The following is an 8,229-nucleotide window of genomic DNA, read 5'->3' on the forward strand; positions in this document are numbered from 1 at the left end:
TTGCAAGTGACCAATCAGAATGTTGTGACGTCATACTTTTGCGACTTCGGGAAAAACCGCCGTAAAACAAAAATCTGTACTTAAGCTGCCTCTGTCCGCCGATCAACGGACCCTGACCCTGACCCTGACCCTAACCCTTTAATAAACGGTAAGCAGAATTGATATTGTCCTTGAAACATTGGAATTTCATAAATGCACGAACGGCTTGGCGCGCAAAAGAATAACGTCACAACAATGTGATTGGTCACTTGCAATGTTGAACCTGGAACAACATTTTCATGATGATCTGGGAACAACACCAACACGACGATATCAGATCATCCGATGAGGAGAGACCAAAGGACCAGCTGGAAAGGAGAAAACTCAAATTGCACTAATGTGAAAACCAGCCTCACACCTGATGCACTGTGTCTGTGTATTAATTTAACTGGAAAATGGTTCAGCTGTGGAAAAGTGTAAAGATTTTGACTTGACCTTGGGGAGCTCCTGACTGAATATATGATCCAGGAGTAACATAAACATGACTCTATCCATCGAGCTCACCTGCTGTGCATCTGTATTCAGCAGCCTTTCCTCTGTTTCTCAGGTTTTGTATTTTAAATAGTACCTGCTTCTGGGGTTCATTATGTGTCAGTCATCATATTTGACCTCATACATTTAAGATGTTGTGAATAAGTATTTTGGTTGTGTCCTGTATTTGTTTATTGGATAAAGCACTTTAAGCTCAGGTTAACATCACCCTCAACTTGTGTTTGGATCCTTTCTACGATCAGCCTGACTCAGCATTCATGCGTTCAATTGTTGTTGTTTCACAACAGCAGAGCGCACACACACTGTAAGTAAAACTGGTTCAATAACTGCAAACACTGAGCTGTGCTGACTGCCATAGTGGAAAGTAAAGAAGTACTAAGTTTAATGAGGTTGGTTAAACATGTTTGTACATTTTGTTTTATCACTGTATACGTTTTACAGTTTATTACCTTTCAGACTCAGACTTCATATACAATATAATCAGCTTTAAGGAGACATAAATCATTCTTAATAATATGGATTGCATTTATATAGTGCTTTTCAAGGCCCTCATAGCGCTTTAAAATTCCACTATTCATTCACTCTCACATTCACACACTGGTGGAGGCAGCTACACTTGTAGCCACAGCTGCCCTGGGGCAGACTGACAGAGGCCATCATCAGTAGGCGGTAGGTGAAGTGTCTTTGCCAAAGACACAACGACAGAGACTGTCCGAGCCGGGGCTCAAACCGGCAACCTTCTGATTACAAGACAAACTGCCAACTCTTGAGCCACGATCGCCCCATATAGAAAACCATATAAATTTAATTCTACTTTTTCCCTGCCCCCTTTTGTGAGTGTGGACGCTTCCTCTCTTTGCTCTTCAAATGCTTTGCTTCTTTTATTGATTTTTATTGATTTTTATGCTGATTTTTTCCCTTTTTTCTGTATGAGCCTACCTGCGAGAGCTTCTGGACACTTATAGATCATTAGGACTAAAGTGTTCTTAACAGAAACAGCAACATTTTTAGTTACCTTATCCTCAGCGCTCCGTGTGTCTGTGGCCTAGACACAGCTGAAGCCTGATTACAGCGTCTGGACTCCGAACAGCCTCAATAGCCTGGAAAGGTGCTAACCGCTAGGCTAACTAGCAACAAGATGCCTTCCCTCTCCACGGATGACTACCACAAACTCCTGCAGAAGATTGCAGTACTGGAGACAAAAATTCATCGCTTAGAAGTAAACGTGGAGGTAAATGGACTGTGTGGAAATGAAACAACCTTGCCTTTGATTCAAAGCAATGGCGATGAGCAAGCTAGTACACAGCTAAGGAGCACAGATAACATGACCAAGAACGTAGACTCTGTGCATTACTATAAATCATCAAGCGATAATCCCCCCTTGGACTGTCCTGGTGCAAAACCAAGACACAAATCATGTCTCCTAGAAGGGGGAGGACGTATCACAGGCAGAACACAGCGAGCTGAAATCTCTGAAACCGACTGGCCTTCACTTCCTACGAGACAGAGAAGGTCTTCTACCCCTGTATACGGGAGGAAACAGGACTGGACAACCGTGAATAGAAAGGTTAACAACAAACCTCCAAAACAACTGAATGTGAAACTGCACAACAGATTTGCTCCACTATCAAAGGACCCTGGATCTATATCGGACAACCATCCATCTAAAAGTAGCGAAGTAAGGTCTGAAAATCTGTTGAAAAGTAAAAGGCCACAGGGAAAGCTAAAGGCTAGGCCTGAAACCCTGATTGTGGGTGACTCTGCCATAAAGGATGTACAAAGGATGTGCGGTAAGAACACTAAAGTCCTCTGCTTTCCTAAGGATATGGTCAACAACCTGAAGGAGAGAATTCTTCAGATTGCAGATGAATATCCAACTGTGACAAATATTGTTCTGCATACAGGGTCAAACGATAGGGTCAAACGATGTGTCCAAACAACAATCGGAGGTTCTGAAACGGGACTTTACTGGATTATTAAATACTGTAAACTCTCTGAATGCAGCTGTATTCATCAGTGGGCCTGTACCGCCCGTCAGAGGAGGAGACGAGAGATTCAGCAGGTTGTTTGCACTGAACAAATGGCTTATATCAGCATATACTGACCACTCAGTGCAATTTATCAACAACTTTAATATTTTTTGGGAACGCAGGCATCTGTTTAAAGCAAATGGATTTAATTTTAACAAGTCAGGGGTGAAACTGTTCACCTCCAACTTGTTTTATTCCATACGTCATCCATCTGTGCTTGGTGCCAAGGCTGAGATAAACGAGGAGTTATCTAATAAACAAACAGTACTCCAAGAACAAACAAAGCCCAGCAGAAACCTTGAGGAGGAGCTCCATCTGCCCCCACCCGGGAAGAGCCTCAGAAAGGAGAGACATCTGAGGCAAGAAGAGGGGTCCCTATTTGCCTCCACCTCTCTCAACAACACCAACGACCAGGACCAGGGACCACGACCTTCCCCAGTCCCCCAAACCCCTGACAGGCCATCACCCTCCTCCCCCTCCCTTTCTCCCTCCTCCCCACACCTGAAATTCACTGAGGAGATGATGGAGCGGGTCAATGCTGGGCTCAGATCTACCCCCCGGCCCAATCCCTTTTTGTCCCCCATTAACCCCCCACCAGAGCAGCCAAAGGTTCGCCATCGAGCCCCGCCCTCAACAGAGCAATCAAAGTTACACTGCGCAGCCTCGCCGCCCTTAGTTCCTCCTTACCACCTTCATGCTCTGTCTCCGCAGTCTGATGTGTGATGTGTGGAGGGTCCGGGCTGCGAGGATTATGACAGTGGTGACTTTTCCCAGGAGAAGCTGGGACCCTGTTTATTAGAAGGTTTTAAAATTTCTGTACTTTTAGGTGACAGAAGGAGACATGTGGCCTGGTCAAAACACAGAGAGCTGCACTCTAAAAGATCTTTAAATGTAGTAAACATACCTTGTGTGCCACAGACTGCTCCCAAACACGAGGGGGCAAATAATACCTCTAAAACACTTAAGTTGGCTTTATTAAACGTTAGATCTTTAGCTGGGAAAACATTTTTAATTAATGATTTAATCACTGAGCACAGCCTTGATTTTATGTTTTTAACTGAAACTTGGTTGGACCAAAGTAACAGTGGAGCTGTTCTCATCGAGACGACCCCTCCTAACTACAGTTTTATCAGTGAGGCCAGGGTGAGCAGGAGAGGAGGAGGGGTTGCCATCTTATTTAATGAATCATTTCAATGTAAGCAGCTATCTACTGGAAGTTTTCAGTCTTTTGAATATGTGGCGTTACAGCTGAAGGCTCCATCCAAAGTTGTGTTTCTTAATGTTTACAGGCCTCCCAAATACTGCACAGACTTTTTTAATGACCTCAGTGAACTGCTGTCTGTGATCTGTGTTGATTTCGACTGTGTAATTATTGTTGGGGATTTTAACATCCATGTGGACAACCCTCAGGACAAAGGGACTAAAGACCTGAGTAACACTCTGGGCAACTTTGGGCTGACTCAGCATGTAACAGAGGCCACACATAATAGAGGACACACTCTTGACCTACTGATCTCCAAGGGCCTGAGCATTTCAAAGGTTACTGTGTCTGATGTGGGCCTGTCTGATCATTACTGTGTTTTCTTTGAAAGTAAAATCTCAGCCCACACAAATATATCAACAGCAGTGATCACAAAACGGTGTATAACTGAACACAGTAGTGAGATCTTTAACCAGGTCTTCCCATTAACACCTGACCTGTCCAGAGGTTCAGTCAATGAGCTCGTCACTAGCTTCAATGCTAAAATGTTAAATGTAATGGACACTATTGCTCCCATTAAGGTGAAGATTATCTCTGGAAGGAAAAAGTCTCCATGGAGAAACTCCACACTGGTGAAAAATGAAAAAAGAGAGTGTAGGAAAGCTGAGCGCAGATGGAGAAAAACAAACCTCCAGGTTCATTATGACATCTATAAAGATAAACTTCACAATTATAATTTACAACTGAGGAGTGCAAGGAGGTCCTACTTCTCTGACATCATCACCAAAAACAGTCATAACGCTCGGGTCCTATTTTCTACAGTTGACAGGCTAACAAACCCTCCTGTGTCAGTGGCAGCTGAACTTCATTCGACCATGGCCTGCAATGACTTTGCCAAATTCTTCACAGAAAAAATCCAAAAGATTAGACAAGCAATTGGTACATCAACAGCAGATCCAGGACATGTACTGTGTCCACCAAAAAACTGTTTAAACACCATCAAACAGTTTCACCCTATTAACAGCAAAGACCTGGAGGACATCTTAGGTCAACTGAACTCCTCCTCTTGCTGTTTAGATGTCCTGCCAACAAGTTTTTTCAAAAAGGTCTCAAAGACTTTGGAGTCAGACCTGTTACAGATCGTCAACTTTTCTTTAATGTCAGGTGTGTTTCCAGAATCACTAAAAACTGCTGTAATTAAACCTATACTGAAAAAGGACAATCTTGACAAGACACAAATGAATAACTACAGGCCGATCTCAAACCTCCCATTTTTAAGATCATTGAAAAAGCAGTTTCTCAACAGCTCAATTACTTCTTAACACAGAATAACTGCTATGATGCCTTCCAGTCAGGTTTTAGTCAGAACCACAGCACTGAAACCGCTCTGACCAAAGTGTTTAATGACATATGTCTGAATACAGACAGTGGAAAAATGTCAGTCTTAGTTTTACTGGATCTCAGTGCAGCATTTGATACAGTTGACCACAACATATTACTCAAACGACTGGAGAACTGGGCAGGTCTTTCAGGAACTGTACTAAACTGGTTCAAAACATACTTAGAAAACAGGAAATACTTTGTATCAATAGGTAACTTCACATCTGAGCAGACAAGTATCACAAGTGGAGTTCCCCAAGGTTCCATCTTGGGACCCCTTCTGTTTAACATCTACATGCTCCCACTGGCACAGATTATAAAGAACAACAAAATAAACTATCATAGCTACGCAGATGACACACAAATATATATCACAATGTCACCAGGAGACCGAGGCCCTGTACAGGCTCTTGGTAAATGCATTGAGGAAACGAATGACTGGTTGTGCCACAATTTTCTCCAGCTAAACAAAAACAAAACTGAAGTAATAGTCTTTGGTGCCAAAGAAAAACGATTACAGGTCACCAGAGAACTTCAATCTATACACCTAAAAACCACAAACCAGGCGAGAAATTTGGGTGTAGTGATGGATGCAGACCTAAACTTAGAAAAACACATTAAGACAATAACAAAATCAGCTTACTATCACCTCAAGAATATTTCAAGGATAAAAGATCTGATGTCTCAACAGGACCTGGAAAAACTAGTCCATGCATTCGTCTTTAGCAGGCTTGATTACTGTAACAGCATCTTTACAGGTCTACCTAAAAAATCAGTCAGACAACTACAGCTCATTCAGAACTCTGCTGCTAGAGTCCTCACTAAGACCAAAAAAGTGGACCACATCAGTCCAGCTCTGAGGTCTTTACACTGGCTGCCTGTCCGTCAGAGGATAGACTTTAAAGTTCTGATGCTGGTTTATAAAGCTCTGAACGGTTTAGGACCAAAATACATCAGTAACCTCCTGACCCAGTATGAACCTTCCAGATCCCTCAGGTCATCTGGATCCGGTTTTTTATCAGTTCCCAGAGTCAGAACCAAACACGGAGAAGCTGCATTCAGCTTTTATGCTCCATATATCTGGAGCAAACTCCCAGAAAGCCTCAGATCAGCTGAAACACTCAGTTTATTTAAATCCAGGTTGAAGACTCACCTATTCTCAGCTACTTTTGAATAAAGCACCAAATCCACACTTTTAAGCTTAAATTTCAAAACTTACATTTTAACTACTGACTTTATCTACTGTTTTGATTTTTGATTTTAAATACTGTTTTGTTTGTTTGTTTGTTTGTTTGTTTGTTTGTTTGCTTGTCTTAATCAATTTTAAATCATGCTTTTTATTTGTTTTTGTTTTTAATGTCTCTGTAAAGCGCTTTGAATCACCTTATTGTTGAATTGTGCTATATAAATAAACTTGCCTTGCCTTACCTAATTAAATGTGAAAATATAACTTAAAATCTAAAAGTCACTGATGCACCATTTAATTTGATCATTTAAAGTCATCAGTGAACACGTCCTTGTGTTCTTTAAAATGTGCTGTAGAAACATTTCATCCAGTAACTGTATGGAAGACATACAGATCCTCTGTTATTCAGTGCTCATTAAACCATCATTGTTTCTCATCCTCCTCCTGTTACTACAGTCTTCACCCAGAGATCATGCTTCCTTCCAACTTTGAACAACTTGAGTTATTGCTAAAATATATTTATTTTTGTTGCAACACCTTCATTTTCCACAAAAATTTTATTTTAAAAACACTCCTTAAGTTTTTAATAATAAAATCTTTCATTAGTTTATAAATTGTATTAATTCTCATGTCCAGTCATCAGAGGCATACTGGATTTATGTCCTTAAAGTCACCAGTTATCCTGATAGCGTTATTGTTTTATTATTGTTTTTGAAACTGACCTAAACTGACCTGTAATGTTGTCTGTCATCACTGTCAGTGCTATATGTTTAAAATCACTGTGGCTTCAGTGTATCTGTTCTGTTTTACAGTTCATAAACTTTTACGTTCCGTTTACAGTCATTGGTTAGAGAAGTGCTTTTAGCAGCTTGTCAGAGGAGAATGTATTCCTGAACAACAATGCCCCCTAGAGGCTGAAGACAGTAATGCATATATCATGTTGTTTTTGGTTTTTCGTTTCTGCTCATACACAACAGTGAAAGTTATGGATGTTGTAGGGATAAAACCCAACACTTCAGTCAACTTACACTTGGACCCTCAAATGTGTGAAGATCTAAATATTTATCAAAGTCAGATTTATAATATGTGATGTATAACTGTGTGTTATAGGGGAAAAACAAAAACAAGGTTGAGTATGGAGAGAAATAACAGAGCAGCAGAGACTAATGAAATATTACACAGACATAAAGAATCCCTTTTTTAAAACTAGTCACTCCTGTTAAAAGATAATATATTAGTAGAATATTTTTACAAAGTTGAAAATGACCTTTAGCCTGCAATAACACACCTTGGAAACTCCTACTGTAAATAACTGCTATATATAAAAGGAAATACATACATGCATTAATAAAAAATAAAATCAAAATGACCCAAGATGCAGATCAACGCAGAGATGCGAGTGAATTTTAGTGCAGGAGGGGAAAACTGAAACGTAACTTAAACTGGGGAAAAGTAGTAAACAAACCTGAAATCATACGAACACGGGAAAACCGCACGGAGAATGTTGGGGTTAGAGACACAGTGATACACAGACGAAACAACGACAAGCAGAGATAGACACACAAGGTAATCAGGAAAGACACACAGGAGGGATGCACAGCTAAACATAACACGAACCTTGACACAGACCTTCAAAGTAAAACAGAAAAATTCAAAAACACAAACTCAGGGACCTGAACAGAGCGGGGGGGGGGGGGGGGGGGGGGGGTGACATGGGTAGATATAGGAAACACTAAACACATAAACCCTAAAACAAGAAAAGAAGAAGAAAGAAAAGAAGAATTAACCCGAAACATACGATGATAACAATATTAAACACAAAACTCTGGGTCTAACGACACAGGACCATGACATCCTATTAAGAGTTTCATTTCAGTTCAGTGATGGTGGATTATAACCTC

This window comes from Pelmatolapia mariae, linkage group LG9 (genome assembly GCF_036321145.2).
Source record: "Pelmatolapia mariae isolate MD_Pm_ZW linkage group LG9, Pm_UMD_F_2, whole genome shotgun sequence".
Classification (NCBI taxonomy): Eukaryota; Metazoa; Chordata; class Actinopteri; order Cichliformes; family Cichlidae; genus Pelmatolapia; species Pelmatolapia mariae.